Source organism: Lipotes vexillifer, unplaced genomic scaffold (assembly GCF_000442215.2).
Source record: "Lipotes vexillifer unplaced genomic scaffold, Lipotes_vexillifer_v1.1 scaffold728, whole genome shotgun sequence".
Classification (NCBI taxonomy): Eukaryota; Metazoa; Chordata; class Mammalia; order Artiodactyla; family Lipotidae; genus Lipotes; species Lipotes vexillifer.
The window spans coordinates 1217223-1237739 of NW_006783590.1; positions in this window are offsets into that span (position 1 = coordinate 1217223).

A 20517-nucleotide genomic window follows, 5' to 3' on the forward strand; every position below is an offset into this window, starting at 1 on the left:
TTCCTGTTAATTCCACCGCCTAAACATCTTTCAACTCTTTCTATTTTCTTCTACATCCATTGCTATCATGCTAGCTTAAGAATCAGCATGTCTCACTTGAAATGCTGGCATGGTCTCTCCTTGTCCTTTCTTGGCCATCTCTAATCCATTTTTCACAACCAGCCAGATGGACCTTTGAAGTCAGTCCCAGGATACTTACTGGTATCCTTGCAATCCTGTTCCCCTCCCCTTACACAGTAATGAATTTCTGACCACAGTTCTGTATATTTTCAGCATAATCTACAACCTGTTCTTGCCTCTCCACTGTGGTTTCCTCTCATGATTCTGGGTGTTTTTTCTTTGTTAACCGGTAGACTTCATTTTTATTTATTATTTATTTATATATTTTTTAACATCTTTATTGGAGTATAATTACTTTACAATGGTGTATTAGTTTCTGCTTTATAACAAAGTGAATCAGCTATACATATACATATATCCCCATATCCCCTTCCTCTTGCATCTCCCTCCCGCCCTCCCTATCCCACCCCTCTAGGTGGTCACAAAGCACCGAGCTGATCTCCCTGTGCTATGTGGCTGCTTCCCACTAGCTATCTATTTTACATTTGGTAGTGTATATATGTCCATGCCACTCTCTCACTTCGTCCCAGCTCATCCTTTCCCCTCCCCGTGTCCTCAAGTCCATTCTCTACGTCTGTGTCTTTATTCCTTTCCTGCTCCTAGGTTTACAGGAAAATTGAGCATATAATACTGAGAGTTCCCATATACACCCTCTCCCCACACAGTTTCCCCTATCATTAACATCTTGCATTAGTGTGGTAAGTTTGTTAAAATTAATGAACCAATATTTATATATTATTATTAACTAAAGTCCATAATTTACATTAAGGTTAACTCTTTGTGTTGTGTTATTCTATGAGTTTGACAAATGCATAGTGTCATGTATCCATCCTTACAGTATCACACAGAATAGTTTCACGACCCTAAAAGTCCTATGTGTTCTGCCTATTCATATCTCTTCCCCTCCCCTAAACTCCTGGCAACCACTGATCTTTTTACTGTTGCTATAGATTTTCTTTTCAAGAATGTCATATCGTTGGAACAATACAGTACATAGCCTTTTTAGGTTGGCTTCTTTCATTTAGCAATATATGCTTAAAGCTCCTCCATGTCTTTTTGTGGCTTGATAGCTCACATTTTGTTGCTGAAAAATATTATGTTGTACGGATGTAACATAGCTTGTTTATCCACTCACCCACTAAAGGACGTCTTGGTTGCATCCAGTTTTTCACAGTTATAAATAAAGCTGCTATAAACATTTGTGTGCAGGTTTTTGTGTGAACATAAGCTTCAACTCCTTTGGGTAAATACCTAGGAATGCAATTGCTGAATTGTATAGTAAGACGATATTTAACTTTGTAAGAAACTACCAATTGTCTTCCAAAGTAACTGTAGCATTTTGAATTCTCACAAGCAATAAATGAGAGTTCCTGTTGCTCTACATTCTTGCCAGGATTTTGTGTTGTCAGCGTTTTGAATTATAGCCATTCTAATAAGTAGATAATGGTATGATCTTTTAATTCACAATTCCCTAATAACATATGATGTTGGGCATCTTTTCAGATGCTCAGTTGCCATTTGTACATCTCTTTGATGAAGCATCTGTTTAGATCTTTGGCCCATTTAAAAATCGGATTGTTTTCTTGTTGAGTTTTAGGTGTTCTTTGTATATTTTAGGTACAAGTACTTTATCAGATATGTATTTTCTCTTAGTCTGTGGCTTGACTTTGCAATCTCTAAACGGTGCCTGCCACAAGCAGAAGTTTTTAATTTTATAAAGTCCAACTTGTCAGTGTTTCTTTCATGGATTTGTTTTTGGTGTTGTGTCTAAAAATTCACTACCACAACCAAGCTCACACAGATATTTTTCCTATGTTATCTTCTAGAATTTTATGGTTTTGCATTTTACATTTAGGTCTATGGTCAGTTTTTATAGATTTTTGTGAAAGAAGTAAGGTCTGTGTCTAGATTGGTTTCTTTTTGTTGTCGTTGCTGGGTTTTTTTTTGTTTTTTTGCATATGGATATCCAGTTGTTCCAGTACATTTGTGGAAAAGACTGTCCTTTCTGCACTAAATTGTCTTTGTGCCTTTCTTTTAAAAATCAGTTGACCCTATTTGTTTGGTCCCTTTCTGGGCTCTCTATTCTGTTCCATTGGTCCATATGTCTGTTTTTTCACCAATACCACACTGTCTTGATTACTGTTAAGTTTATAGAAAGTCTCAAAGTGGGATAGTGTCAGTCCTCTAATTTTTATTCTTTGTTCTGTGGTTTTTGATAACTTTAGTGCACACCTGTCATGTCTAGGAGGTCAACTCCTAAAGGATTCTTCATAAGCCTCACAAATGTAAGAGTGGTGAGATGACCCTAGTTACTCGTCCTGTAGGAAAATTTCAAGCAAGTTTTGTTCACTTCCACACTAGCCAGGGGACAATATTTTTCCTCCTGCCCATCCTGTGTAAGTCTTCTGCCCTCTGATCACTAGAAGGGGCGGCTTACAATTGGGTGGTGACAACTGACCAGCAGTTTCCTTAGAGGACGAGTTCGTGAGAGGGTCCACAATAGTGGACACACATGTTTGGAAGCTCTTTCACTCTTTGACCTTCCCATCCATCTTTCCGCCATGATCAAGTCAGCTCTCTACTCTCAGAAACCTGGTGAGAATTGGTCGCTGAGTCTCTTGTCTCCCCCAGAATTCTCCTGGCATTTCTACTCTAGCAGCAGATTAGAATAAAGGTACGATACCTGCATCTCAGCTGGTGTCCCAACTAGAAAGTAAGATGTAAGTTCCCTTCGTGGAAAAAGAAAATAACATTGCCATAGGGTTCGTTAGAAATCCTCTCACTTTCCTTTGAGTTCGAGTAGTCTTCTCTCGTACCAAAGGCAGGAAAAGTGCAACCACGACTCTTGATGAGGTCAACAGTTTTCTGAAGATTTTAATCTTCCCTTCCTTGGGCTGGTTGGGATAACGGAGGTGAGGAGTGAAGAATCAAGTCTTCGATCTTTTAATAAGATCTGTGACACAAAATCTGGCAGCTTCTAGAAGGTGAGCATAGTTTGATCCTATTGTTTTTAACTCTGGGTCTTTAGTCAAACATGGAGACCACAGAGGAACTGCCAATTAATATCCAGTCACATGCGAACCCGCTCACCTGAGTCCCTTTCTCCAACCCTCCAAGTTTCTCGCCATAACTTATTAAGACTCTGCAAGTCAGGCCCTGGCTTCTTTCCCAAACTCAGCATCCACCACTCTCCCTCTGGTATGTTCTGCCCTGGCCACACTTCTCCATGCTGTGGGTCACACATGCCACGTTTGAGCTGCCCTGTGGTCTGTGCATTCTCTGTTCCCTGTATCTGGGACTCTCTTTTTTCAGACTGTTACATGGTTTAGTCAATTCATACAGATTCCTGCTCAAATGAGACCTCTGGCAAGTGGTCTTAGCCACATCCCCCCACCCTCTATCTTCTCATCCTGCATTTAGCACTACCTGTGTATTGTCTTGAATATAAATTCTATAAGGGTGGGTGGATGTCTTGTTCACCTCTGTGTCTTCAGTGCCTGGAACAGTGCCTGGCACGCTGTGGGTGTTCACGAAATATTTGTTGCAGATTCAATTCATTAATTACTCTGACAATGTTGACTAAATGCTTGCTATAGATTGTGTCATTTGCTATCATCTTTATATGTTATTTCTAGCACTTTCCAAATTATTTTGATTCTATGACGGAAATTATGATGATAAGATTGTAGAACACCTAGCACAGAGCTGGGCACACGAGGACACTGTCATGTTTGTGGACAGACTGATATTTTTGCTCTTAATTTGTGCCTTTGAGCTGAGTACGGTATATGCAACACCTACATGGAGCCTATGGAATTAAGTGTCCCAGCAGCCTTTAATAAGATACTCAATTCTGTACTAATTTTTGTCAGTTGCTTTTAATTTTAATTCATTCCAACATTCTCTTTTCTTTTGCACTCCCTCTGAAGTATTTTCACTGAGCAGATGTCCTCATCTGAGCAGATGTCTTTGCTGAACTTTCTGGGATGACTCTGAACTCTCCCGAGGGAGAGTTCAGCCCATCACAACATGAACAAAGACTTACCATCTTCCTTCCAGCACACTCTACCAAGCACTAGTCTATGTCCTATCTTGTTGTCTGAGTATAGTGTAACTGGCCAATTGTTAAAAAAAATTCCTAGGGGTCCTCAGAGTCTCCTTTTGCCCCAAATCCTTTTGACACAAATGGAAACTTTTGGCTTCACATTAAGTCAGGATTTTAGGAATATACCCTAATGGGACTCATTCTTTAGATCTACCCTACCCATGTGTGTGCGGCAGGATGGGGTGTGGGGAAGGCCAGGGGGTTAGAAATGGGTGCTGGTGCCCACAGGGAAGGAACCAGAGTGGAGAATTCCTAACTGAATCAGCCAAAGGTACTGAGAAACAAAGAGTCACATTAAATCAGAGTCTTTACGGGACGTTCTAAATTCAGACACCAAGCACACCAAGTCAAACCCTCAAACCAGAGTTCCAAAGGCAAGGATGAGGCAGGGACATGAAGCCAAGAGCTGACAGCTTGGCTTAGATGAGGTGGGAAACGCAGGAGATCAGGATATGGGATTCTGAGGATTCTCAAACAGTGTTTTTGAGCCAGAAGGCTCATGGAGAGAGAGAGGGAGGTGGCTCCAAAACAGGGAGAATAATCACTGTTTTGGAAGGACTTTTGATATTTCTGTGTGACCACAACAACCCTCACATGGACGTTTGAATCTTGATGTAGAGTTTATGGAGAACTTTAACACGTGTTATTATATGTGAGTAATTCTGCCAGTTAGAAATGATTATATTTTCTCACTTTATAGGTGAGAAAACTAAGACACAGAGAAGTTATGTGACTTACCCAAAGTTTCATGGCTAGGAAATGGCTGAACCAGGATTCAAGCAGAGTTATATCTAATATAGGAATTCTTTTTCTTTTTATTTATTCCATGATATTTACTTAGTACTTACCACATGCCAGACACAGTTCTAGATGCTTAGGAAATATCAGTGAATCAGAAATACAAGGCATCTGCTCTTCTGGGTCTTACATTTCTCCATTATAGCTGCATCATGCAGACCTTCCTGGCAGGATCTTAATCCAATGAGTAGAGGGTGATTGTACCTTGTGCAGTATAGCATATATGTTCATGAAGGAGACACTTTCCAACCACAACTAATAATAATAAGAGCCAGGACTTATTAAAAATTTAATATGTGCCAAGCATTGTGAGAAGAGCTTTCTGTGCATTATCTAATTTATCTTCACAGTAATCCTCTGAGTAATCCTATTGTCACTATTTTACAGGTGAAGAAATTGAAGCTTTGAGGAAATTTTAAAAGTTGGGCCACATAGCTTGTTATATTAGAGCCAGATTTAGATCTAGGAGGGCCTGAATGCAAAACTCATGTCCTTCGTCATATAGCCTGACTGTTACTAGAAATTTTATTGCATAGTGTAGAAAAAAAATAGAGATGGTAGGGGATATAATCAAGGGTGGGATACTATACCGACTTCTGTGAGAGGTGCACCTTTCTTTCGTCTCATCCTCATGAACAGGACGATGGTTCTGCAGTATTTTCAGCAACTGTGGGATACAGCCCCTCTCCTGAGAAGGTCCTGTGAGATTAAAAGCAGTTAAAAATCAAAATGACCATTAGTGACTTTGTTAACGTGGTTACAAAAGAAAATTCAAATGCAAAAATATTCACAAAAGAATAAATTATAAAAGAGTAAAAATAAATGAAGTAGGTACACACACACACACACACACACACACACACACACACACACACAATGGAAGATTACTCAGCCATAAAAAAGAATGAAATAGTGCCATTTGCAGCAACATGGATGGACCTAGAGATGATTATACTAAGCAAAGTAAGTCAGAAAGAGAAAGGCAAATTCCATATGATATCACTTATATGTGGAATCTAAAATATGACACAAATGAACATATCTATGAAACAGAAACAGACTCACAGATATAGAGAACAGACTTGTTTTTGCCAAGGGGGAGGGGAGGTGGGAGATGGAAGGATTGGGAGTTTGGGATTAGCAGATACAAACTATTATATATAGAATGGATAAACAACACAGTCCTACTGTATAGCACAGAGAACTACATACAATATCCTGTGATCAACCATAGTGGAAAAGAATATGAAAAAATATATATACATATGTATAACTGAATCACTTTGCTGTACAGCAGAAATTAACACAACATTGTAAATCAACTAGACTTCAATAACATTTTAAAAGATAAATGAAGTATTTAATAATAATAATCCAGGACTAAGCTCCAAATTCTATAAGCAAGACTGGAATGTTGGTAGAGAAGCATTTAGAGGGGGAGATGTATGCTTATGTCTTCATTATATAAGGAATTAATCATGGTTTCATTCATGAAGTTGATAATAAAAATATAATTTCAGATATTTTCTTTAACATACAAGGGATTTGACATTAAAGACATACTTATATTCTCTTTCCACTAAAGGAAAAGTAACTATAAACAGAATGAGAGAAGGCTCATTAGCAGATGAAAGAACCGTAAAAACCTGGAAGGAAGAAGGGGCAACTAATAAAGCAGCATGAGACTCGATTTATGGTCCAGCATCTTGTCAACTTTAATAAGTACTTTCCCCATATGCCCTTGAAAAAGTATGTATTTTTCATCTCCCTCCCACCCTCCCTATCCCACCGCAGTAGGTGGTCACAAAGCACCTAGCTGATCTCCCTGAGGAGCACAGTTCTGGGTGGGTCTTTTTGTGTTTCGTAGGCAACATACATCACACTTGGTCATGGTCCTTTAATCCATTTATTGAGTAACTCATAATGATGACAATTTTGAATGGGGCTTAGAGCAAAATAAGGCTCTGGAACAAGTCCAGTCTGTGGTACAAAGTGATACAGAGCTTTTTGATGCTGCTGCAGACCCAATGGTATTGGAAACATCAACAGCAAAGAGTGTTACTGTATGAAGCCTCTGGCAAACCCGAAAGGTGCTTGACTCTTAGGGTTTGCTATGAGGCCTTCTTCTATGACTATTATTCTCTATTTGAAAAGCAACTCCTGGACCCAGGTAGAAACTGAATATCTAGCCATGAGACGTCAAGTGACTATGGGACCTGAGGGGCTCATCATGACCTCAATGTTATTTAATACACTGAAGCATAACGTTGGCACGTAGAGTAGCATTTCATTGTTAGGTGTACGTGGAATATATGGGGCCAGGCCTGCACTGTTCTGGAGATACAAGTAAGCTACAATTACAGAGGGTAAGACTCCTCTAAACTCATCTGCTGCTTTGCTGCCTGTCCCCCAACTCGCTCCTCTAGCTTCATGAGGAGTGTTCCCTATGACTAGTTATAGGGAGAAGGAAAAGTATAGGCTTGATTCAGTGAAGGGTCTGCAAAGTATGAGAGAATAAGCTGGAAATGGATGGCTGCTTCAGCCCCACTCTGGGACATCTCTGAAAGCAATGGAGGAAAGAACCTCAGGCGCTGCATCTGGTTGTCCAATTCATGGGGGAGGAAAGGTCTGAGCGTCAGATCTACACTGACTCATGAGCAGTGGCCAGTGGGTTGACTAGCTCCTTGGGGGAAAGAAGAAGACTGGACAATTGGGGATAAAGAGATTTATAAGGAAGCGATGGACCTGGACTTCCCAGAATAGGTAGAGGTATCTTAATCCTACATGAATTCCTGTCTGTGGGCATCCATTGCAGAGGAAGCTTTTATAAATGAGGTGGACAAAAAAGAATGTTTTGTGCTTGTCAGTCCCTAGACACCCTCGGGTTTGCTCAGTGGATACAAAGTGGTATCCACGACAGCAGAAATGGAGGCTATCATGATCTCAGCATCATTGACATCACCTTATCAGCGCTAGCTTGTCCGTGCCATGTTGGGTGCTAACCTGGCAAGATCACAGGCCAACTCTAAGCTCTGGATATGGAACCATTCCAGGGGGAACGAGTCAGCTATCTATTAAAATGTTGATATCACTGCATCCCTCCCATCACAGATAGGGTAACACTTTGTTCTAACAAAGATAGGCACAAGTTCCAAGTACGGATTTACCTTATCTGCTCAAACTGCTGTTAGCACCAATGTTCTTAGTTCACAATTACATTATGCTTTATCCTTGCCGCTATGTCTGAAATACCATCTACTTTGACTAACTCATTGTATAGCAACTAAAGTGTAGTCATGGACTCATATCCATGATCTACACTGTTCTTATCAGTCTCTCCACTACTCAGAAGCAACTGGCTTGATAGAATGATGGAACGGTCATCAAAGCCTCACTATGGTACCATCTGGGGGCCACACTGTGGGTGGTTGAGGTACTAGGCTACCGGATGTGACAGATGCCGTCAGTCAGTGGCTAAATCACAGAGCCAGAATGCATCCTTCCACGTGGAGGTGGGAATGGACTCTCACTACAATACCTAGTGACCCGTTTGAAGAACTTACGCTTGTTGTTCTGGTAAACTTAGGCTTAGTGGGTTTGTAGGTACTACTACCCAAGGAGTAATGCTTCCACTATTACAGTTATGGTTCTGATGATTTGCTAAGATTATTCTCTGGCCTTTTTGGATTCCTTATGTTGGCAAGTGAACAGGAAGAGAAGGGATCTCTATACGGGCCAGCATAACCTTAACCCTAACCCTAACCCCAACCTCAAACACCCCACAAATCTTAAAAAGACATTTCTGCATCAGAAATACCCAGGTCGTCCCTTGGCTTAAAGGCATCTGGGCTCCTGTCAAGGTGAACCTCTCCACACGAACATATCCCTTGCAAGTCTGGCAGTTCCCACACTTCATAAGGCTTAGAGTGGCAACAGCATTTCTTTTACTAGCTCCATGACATAAGTTTTCCTATACTCTGTCCATGACCCTGTAAATAGTTTCTTTCCTGAACCTGCCTCAGATTATTCTAATTTGAACTCATCATCTGTTTCCTTCTGGAACCCTGACTGATATACCTACTAACCATAGGTGAATATACCATAATTGACTCAATTGCCTTATTGTTATTAATGTGACTTAATATAATAATTGATTATTTTAAATTATGCTGTAGAGAACCCCTTGCTGATGGCTCCCTCCCCTTCTGTTTCTCTTCTCACTCTAACATTTAAAAATACTTTTAGCTTAGATTCTGAAAATTGGAAATACAACTTAAAATGTTCTGAAGTCTTTTCAAGTGTCTTTGCAAATTATGAAAGTGTTTTGTAAAAGTATTACACAAATTCATACTACTTTGTGCAGTAGATAAGTGTGATAATTTCTTTACACATTTACCAGAATTGAATATTCTTATTTTAAAATAATTTTACCCATTCCATGGTTTTAAAAGTTTGTCCTTTTTTTTTTGAAATTGACCATGCTCTTAATTACCAGTGAGTTCATATCTTTTCCCATGTTTGTCTATTGAATATATTTTCCTCATATGTGAATTTTCTGTGTCTTCACCCACTTATTGATCTAGTTCTTAGCAATTCTTTCATATTAATTGTTATGAGCTAGTTATAGAGAAATTAACACATTGTTAATATTTGCTGCAACTATTATTTTAGGCCTCATTTTAACCTTTGAATGTCCTGTGTCGAGATTTTTAAAAATTGTGAGTAGTAGAATCTCTTGACTTTATTCCTTGTGTTTTATTTCTTGCTGTAAGCTTGGAAAGTTCTTTCTCTTCTGGAGATTGAATTCTTATTCACTTCTCTTTTTTTTCTAAGATTTGATATTTTTTGTATTTAATTCTTCAAGCCATCTGGAACTGATTTCTCTGCATGATGTGAAGTAAGGGCCTAAAATTGATTTTTTCCCCCCAAATTGCTACCCAAAGGTCCCAGCACCATTTGTTAAATAATCCTTCCTTTTCTCATTGATGTATGCTGTCTCTTTTATCACATATTAAATTCTCATACATAGTGGAATCTATTTCTGGGTTATCTATTTTGTTCCATTGATCTTTCTGTCTAGTCCTGTGCAAGCATCACACTAGTCAAAACGAACTTTAGACATGTTTAGAATAAAAAGATATGCAGGGAAGAGATAGGCTGACGATTTGAGACCAGTCGTAAAATTCTGAGGTAACAATGAGAAAATCGTATTCTTTGTTTTTTCCCTTTATGTCTGTTTCTTTCAGGGAAATATCTCATTAAAAAAGAAAAGGCAGGGACTTCCCTTGTGGTGTAGTGGTTAAGAATCCACCTGCCAATGCAGGGGACACGGGGTCGATCCCTGGTCCAGGAAGATCCCGCATGCCTCAGAGAAACTAAGCCCGTGCGCCACAACTACGGAGCCCGCATGCTGCAGCTACTGAAGCCCGCGCGCCTAGAGCCTGTGCTTGGCAACAAGAGAAGCCACCGCACTGCAACAAAGAATAGCCCCCGCTCGCCGCAAGTAAAGAAAGCCCGCGTGCAGCAACGAAGAACGAATGCAGCCCCAAAAAAGAAAGAAAGGGCAAATATTAGTTAGCAAATATTAGAAGCTAAAAATGGGTGGAAAGTTATGGAAAAAAGAATTAAAATTTTCATTTACCTTTTTCAAATGAGCATAAGTCTCCTGACCTACGTTAGTTATTGGTATCTTCTATGGTCCAAGAATTGTGTCTGAACTTTAAATATGGATCTTATTTAATCCTGAGATAATTCCTTTGCAGGACACATGTAGTTATCCCTATTTGCCATGTCTCTAGGATTTCTCAGGCCTCTGCAGCTCAACCAGGATTCAGAATAGACTCCCAAGGAGATGGGATCAAGACGGCAGAGTAGGAAGATCTTGAGCTCACCTTCCCCCATGAACATATCAAGACCACATATAGAACGACTCTTGCTGAGAATGACCTGAAGACCAGCAGGGTGGCTCTTCTGCAACCAAGGCTGTAAAGAAGGAGCCACACAGATGTGATCTAGTCAGGACCCACACCCCTCGCAAGTGATCCAGAGGACGAGGGGGATATCACAGACTCAGGGATTCTCCCTAAAAAGCGAGGGGTTCAAGCCCCATATTAGGCACCCCAGCCCAGACATATGACACTGGGAAGATGAGCCCCCTTAGCTGGTTTGAAAACCAGTGGGGCTTATTGGAGGGCTGTAAGGAACTGAGCCTCCACTCTTGAAGAGCATGCACACAGACTTGCTTGCTCCTTGGTGGTGCTTGCTCCTTGCTTGCTTGGTGGGTGTGGAGCCACGGGCTGGGTGGGTCAGGACTCTCACGACCGGAAGGCGCAGGCGCAGGGAGCTCCCAGCCCCAGGGTAGAGGCGACAGCTTGAAAACTGCCTGGTGCTTGGGCTGGCCTGCTGGGACTACCCCAGCGTGCCCCCCAGCTGACACTGGGCTCCTGTTCCAGCCCCTGCTGCTCCAGTACTGCTCCTCAGCAAGGCGGGGACTGCCATTGCCATTGTGTGCAACACATACACTGGGTGGGCGGAAGTGGAGGCAGCTCAGCAGTGTGGCTCTGACCCCTCAGGCCTCAGCCCTGCCTCTAGCCCGGGTGGAGACTCTGCCATTGGCATCCCGCGCCCACATGCACACAGAAGAAGCAGAGCCAGCTCAGAAGGGCAGCTCCAACCCACTGGGTCCCAACCCAGCTTCTGACTAAGGTGGAGACTGCCATCCTTCAGGGGAGAATCCCAACACCCTCAGGGCTCCTTCTCCAGCCCTTCCAGCCCCAACCTTGTGCCCCCAAGAGGGGGGTGACTGCCGAGCTTGAGAGAATCCCCGGTTCTCACCTGGCTCTGCCTCTGGCTCCTCTGAATCCAGCCCCACCTACCACCAAGGCAGTGGCTGCCAGTGCACCCCAAAAGAAGATGTGTTCTGTGCTCACTTCAGATCCAGCTCTCCCACCAACGCCGCTGGCCACATGCAGGCTGCAGCACGGTGCTCTCACACAAGGACCCAACTTCAACACCGGCATAGGTAACAGTTTTGCCTAATTTCATAGAGACAAACAGAGTCAAAATGAGAAGACAGAGGAATATGTTCCAATGAAAGAACAATATAAAACCCCAGAGAAAAATCCTAATGAAACAGAGATAAATAATTCACCTGATAAAGAGTTCAAAGCAACGGTAAAAACAAATGCTCAATGAACGTGGGAAAAGAATAGAGAGAAACACAGTAAGAATTTCAACAAAGAGCTAGAAAATATAAAAAAGAATCAACCAGAGCTGAAGAATACAATAATTGAAATGAAAAATATGCTGGAAGGAATTAACAGCAGATCGGGTGATACAGAAGAATGCATAAGCAACCTGGGAGATGGAAGAGTGGAATAGTTTGATGAAGATGGAGTAGTCTGACTCATCCAATCAGAACAGCAAAAGGAAACAAAAAACATTTTTAAATGAGGATTGTTTAAAGGACCTCTGGGAAAACATCAAGCATTTTACCATTTGCACTATAGGGGTCCTGGCAGAAGAAGAGAGAGAGAATAAGGGGCAGAAAATATATTTGATGAAATAATGGCTAATAACTTCCCATTCACAATTGCATCAAAAAGAATAAAATACCTAGAAGTAAATTTAACCAAGGAGGTGGAACACCTACACTCTGAAAAGTATAAGGCATGGACGAAGGAAATTGAAGATGATACAAAGAAATGGAAAGATATCCTGTGTTCATGAGTGGAAAAATTAATATTGTTAAAATGTCCATACTACCCAAAGAAATCTACAGATTTAATCAATCCCTATCAAAATATCAAGGGTATTTGTCACAGAACTAGAACAAATAATCCTAAATATTGATGGAACCATCAAAGATCCTGAATAGTCAGTGAGATTCGAAGTGTGAAAGGAACTTGATGCAATGTGGCTGGTTTGAAGACGGAGGGACTATGAAAGAAGGAATACGGGCAGCCTCTAGGAGAAGACAGTGGCCCCTGGCAGCAAGGAAATGAGGACCTCAGTCCCATAACCACAAGGAACTGAATTTTTCCAATAAACTACGTAAACTTGGAAGTGGATTCTTCCCCAGAGCCTCCAGATAAGAGCCCAGCCCAGCTGACACCAGGATTTTAGCCTTGTAATAGCATGAGAGAGAGCCCAGCTAAGTTCACCCAGATTTCTGACTCACAAAGTATGAGTTAATAAATGGATGTCAACTTAAGCTGCTAAGTTTTTGGCAATTTGTTATAGAAGCAGTGATAGATAAATATCCAGACAGCCCTCAGATATACTGCAGGTTTGGTTCCTGCAAACATCGTAATAAAGAGACTTACACGAAATTTTTGGTTTCTCAGTGCATATAAAAGTTATGTTTACAGTCTACTGACTACTATAGTCTATTAAGTGTGCAATAGCTTTGTGTCTAAAAATAATGTATGTACTTTAATTAAAAATGCTTTATTGCTAAAAAATTCTAACCATGATGTGAGCCTCCAGTGAGTTTAATAGTAACAGCAAAGATCACTGATCCCAGATCACCACAACAGATATAATAATAACAAAAAAGTTTGAAAAACGGCTAGAATTGCCAAAATGTGACACGGAGACATGAAGTGAGCAATTGCTGTTGGAAAAATGGCACTGATAGACTTGTTGGATGCAGGGTTGCCACAAAGCTTCATTTGTAAAAAACACAGTGTCTGCAAAGCACAATGAAGTGCAATGAAACGAGGTCTGCCTGTACTTGGTTGATGTGCCTTTATAGCATAGTAACAATGATAACAAACAGTTTATTGATATGTGCTGAGTACTTTAAAGGGATTCTCTCGATTAATCTTCATCCCGGCTCTATGACCTTGGTTACAAATTGCTCAAAGTAACCTAACCTACTAAGTAGTAAAGCCAAGCTTGGGACAAAGCTGAATCCTTCTATTCAATTATAAAATGACCCTACTCCCCACACTTTCATGCATTGGTTCATCAACAACCCCTGGCCTGCAATCACTGCCAATTTTTCAAATACAGATGCCACATCCCATGTATCATCATTGCTGTCTCCTGTTTGCTAAGGGACATCACAGGGCTATGTGCATGTCCTCCTTTAGCTCCAGCTTCCCTGTACTCCCCTTCAAGGCTTCTCTGGCTACCCAAACACTCGGGTGCCTCTACTTTCTCCCCATTTCCTGAGCACCAGGTATTAGCATCACTTATTTAGCATTTAGTGTCTTGCGGCATTATGACAATTCCTCTGTATTTTATTTCTTCTATTTCTCCCCCCCCCCCCCAGCAAAATATAAGCCTTTTGAGAGAAGGAACTTTTCTGTTTTGGTCACTGCTAGGTTCCAAGCACCAAGAATAATTGTTAATTCACTAGAGATACTCAATACCTTTTTGTTGAATGAATGAATAAACAAGTGAACTTGGACTGTTTTCACCTCTTTTATTCAAATTATGTTGATTGGATCCATTTTATTTTATGTTTTTTAACATCTTTATTGGAGTATAATTGCTTTACAATGTTGTGTTAGTTTCTGCTTTATAACAAAGTGAATCAGCTGTACATATACATACATCCCCATATCCCCTCCCTCTTGCGTCTCCCTCCCACCCTCCCTAACCCACCCCTGTAGCTCAAAGCACTGAGCTGATCTCCCTGTGCTACGTGGCTGCCTCCCACTAGCTGTCGATTTTACATTTGGTAGTGTATATATGTCCATGCCACTCTCTCACTTCGTCCCAGCTTACCCTTCCCCCTCCCCGTGTCCTCAAGTCCATTCTCTACGTCTGCGTCTTTATTCCTGTCCTGCCCCTAGGTTCTTCAGAACCTTTTTTTTTTTTTTTTTTTTAGATTCCATATATATGTGTTAGCATACGGTATTTGTTTTTCCCTTTCTGACTTACTTCTCTGTATGACAGTCTCTAGGTCCATTGACTTCACTACAGATAACTCAGTTTCGTTTCTTTTTATGGCTAATATTCCATTGTATATATGAGCCACAGATCTGATCCATTTTAAATCAATTTCTTCCAGAGTTCTGCATGACTTTCCACTTTCTACCATATCTGGACTTCATGGAAATTATGCAGAAGATGGAATATTGGAATTTTCCCTTTCACCCACAGCCATCAGTGCTCTAGCTATAGGCATGGGAAATGCTATTTATTAATTGCTTTGTTCCTGGCCTTTATTAGGTATTTTACATATATGCACTATTTCATGTAACCTTCATACTACTGTCTGAGGTCGGTGCTGTAGCTCCCACGTGACCAAGGAAGTTGAAGATCAGAGGAGCCAGAGGCCAGATTACTTGTCTAGTAGGAGCTGTGACTGCCATTCAGATAGTTCTGAATACAAAGCCTCTGTCTTTCCACTGTAGCGTGACCACTAGAACGTAAGATCTATGAAAATAGACTCTTGGTTATTGTTTATTCCTATATCTTTAGTGCCTGGCACATATTTGGAGATCAAATGCACATCTATTGAAGAAATGAATGAATCAAAGAGCTGCTGAATGAATCATGCCTCTTCTCTGGTTCTGCTTCAGAGGGAAAGGCTCTTATCGTTCTTCCAAGTAACTTTGATTTAGATTCTACTGTACATGTTTTAGCAAACCTTCCTCTTTCTTCTTGACTTAATAGAGGTATTAGCATATCGGAATTGGAAGCGTTCTTAGAAGGTAGTTTTCAGTTTCCCACCAACGTAGAAATCCTTTTTATAGCCTCCTGGACAGATGGTTGCCAGACTCTGCATGAACACCTCCAGTGATGGAAAACGGAAGAGAACAGGAGGTGGCCTGTTTCATTCTGAAGACAGTTCTGATGATTAGAAACATTTTCAGTTGGTTGAACTGGATTCTGCTGTGTCAGTAAGGATTCTTCATGTTTCAAGAAAAGGAAAGCGCAACTGAAGTTGGATTTTTAAATAATGAGGACTTATCAACTCAGTGATTGAGAAATTCAGTGTTAGGGTGAGTTTTAGGTGGAGTTTGAGTCAGAAATCCAGTGTCCCCAGGGTTCTCTTCTATTTCTTGGGAATTATCTCTGCCCTGACATCCTCCAGGTGTCAGCACCCTGCTTAGGATGATTTCCCTGTGTAATAAGAGAAGAATGAGCAGTTCAACGGCTTTCTAGCCACACACCACTGTTACACAGAGGAAGAGAGAAAGAGCTTTTACTCCAGCCAATCAAGCAAAACTTGTGAGGCTTATTCTGACTAGATAGGATTAAGACCTAATAATTTATGGGGCCAGGATGGTGAAACATGGTGATGGACTGAACCTAAGTCAAGGGTCCCAAGGGTTCCAAGGCCATGGGAAAGGGAGTATAATGAACACTGTCAGCTACCCTACAATCCTTCCACTCTTCCAACAGAAACCAGATTTTCTTCATGTGTCTATTCATTATCCATGCAGTTCATGTGACCCAGAAGAAGCCACTCTACCCCTGGGTGAATTTCATGGTTAACTCCTGATTAGCCTAACACAGTCAGTACATGGAACTCCTCTGGTGACTGTTATTGGCTTGGGGTTAGGCCATAACCTAAGTTGAACCAGCCAGATAAAGAGGGAAGATTTATATTGCGTGCTTACAGAAGAGGTTATCCTCTCTCCTTGAGGGAGATAAATAGGAAAGTATAAGGTCCTGATTGCCACCAGCAGCTGTTTTGTGACAATAATAGCGGTCAGACTTAGAAAGATGCTACTGCTATTGGTAGCAGAAGGGAGGTGGAAAGGACCTGGTTATCAGCAATGTTGTTGAGCTCCTAGGAGTTCCATGCCTGGACACTTCCCCAGCCATAGCTCCCTATATCTCGATTATTTAACTGTTTGAGTTGGGATTTCTGCTCTTTGAAATCAAAATTATCTTCACGGACAGAGGAAGAATGGATATTGGAGAGGCTATCAATTGGCAGGTGTAACCTCATGGGATTTCTCTGTCATCTATCCATTGGCTCAAAATCTACCACTGAAGAATTTAAGAATGAGTGCCTTCCAAGATGGTGCAATACTTTGTCAGCTAACATGCCTTAGAATTCTATCCTTCAAGCTGTTACTCCCGGGCTATTTGATCAATCTCCGTATGATATGGCATCCAGACTCTCATCATGTTGGTAATTCTCTCAAAGCTTACAGAATTGGACACCATATTCCAAATGCAGTCTGTTCTCCTCAGGTATGAGGAGAATATTATGCTCCATATATATGATTCAGCTTGGTGTAATGGAAAGAAAACTGGAGTGTCATAGTAATGGATTCAAGTCCAGGATCCAACCACTATAAGCAAATCTTTTAACCACACTAAGCCTCAGCTTTCTTTTTGATAAAATGGGGAAAGCAATCCCTGTTTACCTCAAAATGTTGAATGCAAATCAGATGAAATAACATATATAAAAGTTCTTTGTAAATTGTAAAACTATTCACATGTAAGAATGATGATTAATGCATCTTAACGTGGTGTCAGCTTCCTTCGGCAGTTGTATCATGTGGCTTAATTACACCCTGCCTGGTTTCAGAAAGAATTTCAGGCATCTTACAAGAGAACATAAAAAAGACAAGATAGCATACATTAGAAACAGAATTTAAAAAGGAAAAGAACAGTGTAGCCCAAAAGCAGACATTGAAAACCTGGCTCAGAGTAGGCACTGAGTAAACATTTTTCAATGAATACTGGGGTTGGTCACAAATTTTCCTCCAAGCTTTCTAGAAGCCAGTGTGATTACAGACATTGTGTCTGTTAATGCAGTTCTCAATTCCCACGAAATAAAAATGAATGTAACCTCTCTGTTGGTAGCTTTTCTGGATTTCCTAGCTGAGAAGACACATTATCATCACATTTGCATTAATATCTCAAAACTCACATTTACTGCATTAGCATATTATGGAACTTGTACCTCTGAGATGTGGCTCTACAGGCCAAGACCCACCCTATGAAACTTTTCACTTGGAGTCTCCTTAACTAGTTTCCAGGCTATCTTCACAGGTCAGAAGACCATGGATGCACTTTCCACCATGAGGGTCCTTGTGCGCATCCCCGTCACCAGTCCTGAAGTCCTCAGTGTTCAGCTCAGGAGGAAAAAGAGGTTCTGTTCTCACCCAGATCAAGGACAACCTTCTGCATCCTCATTTCCACCCCACATTCTGCATCTTCTCATTAGATTGGCAGATCGTGCCCTGCTTTCAGGTAAACCCAGCCCCATCCAGAGAGATGTGACTTTGCTCTCTGGCCCCAACAGGACAACTACATAAACATGCAAAATTTTCACCTGAGCGCAGTTCCCCAGGGCAGAGTTATTCAATCTTAAACGTCCACTAATGTCAGGTTGAACTTTGCTCTTCAAAGCTGGTTTTCACGTTCCCTTTAGTCTGAGAAGATCAGACTTGCTCCTCCAAAAAAACAGGTTTGTTGAATGAGAGCATGAATAAATGATGTGAATGAAAGCATGAATAAATGATACAGTTTAAAGCAACTTTTCTGAGTTGCATTTGTGTAGTCAAAGTACTCAAGTCTATCAAAATGGTCGTGGTGATTAACTGTATTATTTTATATAGGTTTCACTTAATTTTCAAAGAAGTGATGCAATTAAGTGTACACATAAGGAAATTGAGGATTAGAGTCAATAGTAACCTTCTACAGCAACCAGAAGGTTTGGCTTCAGACTTGTCTAATTGTAAAAACTCTGTCACTTAATCTGGCCTTAATGCAGCTATGTAGGACCTACATGATTAAAAGAAGAGATGAATGAATTCAACAAATATCCCTTGAACCTATATTGTGTGCTAAGCCTTGCATCTGACCCTTCAGCTCTATTATTTATCTTTCGTTAATGAATTTATTAATTTTTCCAATAAAATCTTTATTCTCTATTTAAAGCAGAGTAGAGCTTCCTCCTTGGATTTCACCTTTAAGGATATTGCCTAAGACTTGGTACCCAACTGACAGATGCCCCATGAATGCAGAACCATTAAACAGAGGGAACACAGCTCTTCCTCCCTCCCCACATGCTGTACCACTTACTTCATGTATCATTATCTCACATTTAATTAGCCTAGGGGATTCCTTCCAAAGCCTCAGGCAACTGCTTCCAGTCCTGAGATTTACCACAGTTTGCTTCATCTTGGGTGGTCTGCCATTTGCAGTTAGGGACCTCCGTCTTTGGTTTTCCTACCTGGAAAAGCAGTAGCATCTGTCACTGTTGCACCAATGCTGACTGAGGTCCTTGTTGGAGTTTGGCTCTGAGAAGCTCACAAAGGGGGCTATTATGTTAGCTTCCCAGGGCCAGAGAGTGAGTCAGAGAGAGAGGACAGGTCCCTGAAACCTGGACGGTATATGCATGAGAATGTATTTGTTGGAAGCATGCAACTGAGAGAGTGTAAATCTGTCGGTTAGCTGGAAATGAATACAAATCAGCCCTCATTTGTATTCACTGATTCCACGAGCTATCAGGTTTGAGAGGCTGCAGGGCTTAGAACACTCCAGACAGGGAAGAAAAGCCTGGCTTCTTGTCTTGGCTGTGCTGCTAACTTGCAAGCAAACTTGGGCACATTATTTGCTGCTTGAGTCTCAGAGTCTCCCTCCGTAAGGCAGGTTCATTAATAACTGCCTGTCTCCAGAACAGTGGGTTTCTCATGGGTCAGACAGGCCTATTCTTTTTTTTTTTTTAACATCTTTATTGGAGTATAATTGCTTTACAATGGTGTGTTAGTTTCTGCTTTATAACAAAGTGAATCAACTATACATATACATATATCCCCATATCCCCTCCCTCTCGCATCTCCCTCCCACCCTCCCTAACCCACCTCTCTAGGTGGTCACAAAGCACCAAGCTGATCTCCCTGTGCTATGCGGCTGCTTCCCACTAGCTATCTATTTTACATTTGGTAGTGTATATATGTCCATGCCACTCTCTCACCTCGTACCAGCTTATCCTTCCCCCTCCCCGTGTCCTCAAGTCTATTCTCTACGTCTGTGTCTTTATTCCTGTCCTGCCCCTAGGTTCTTCAGAACCTCTTTTTTTTTTTTTTTAGATTCCATATATATGTGTTAGCATACGGCATTAGGCCCATTCTTGAACCCCATCTCCACCACTTGCTGGTTGTGTAGCACTGAGCACGTTACTTAAACCTCTGAGCCTCGATTTCTCATCGAGGAATGAGAGTGATAGCTAACTCACAAGGCCATTGTGGAGCTTAAAGGAAGCAGAGCGTGTAAAGTATTTGCCACAGAACTTGGCACGTGGTAGGCGCTGAAATAATGTCTGTGGTTCTTGTCAATATTATTTTCCCGTACGGTGTTTGTAAATAGCAAATGAGACTCTGTGTATGCTCCCATTTGATGCAGCCCCATGAAGTAATTCTAATTATATACAGACAATAAAAGCTACATTATGGGTTTAAAGGATCATTGATACTGAGCTCTACTCAGCAATATACTAAGATAATAGAAACACCTATCTTTAGACTCACGGGATTTTAGAGATGATCAGACCCTGCTCTCTTGTTTTATAG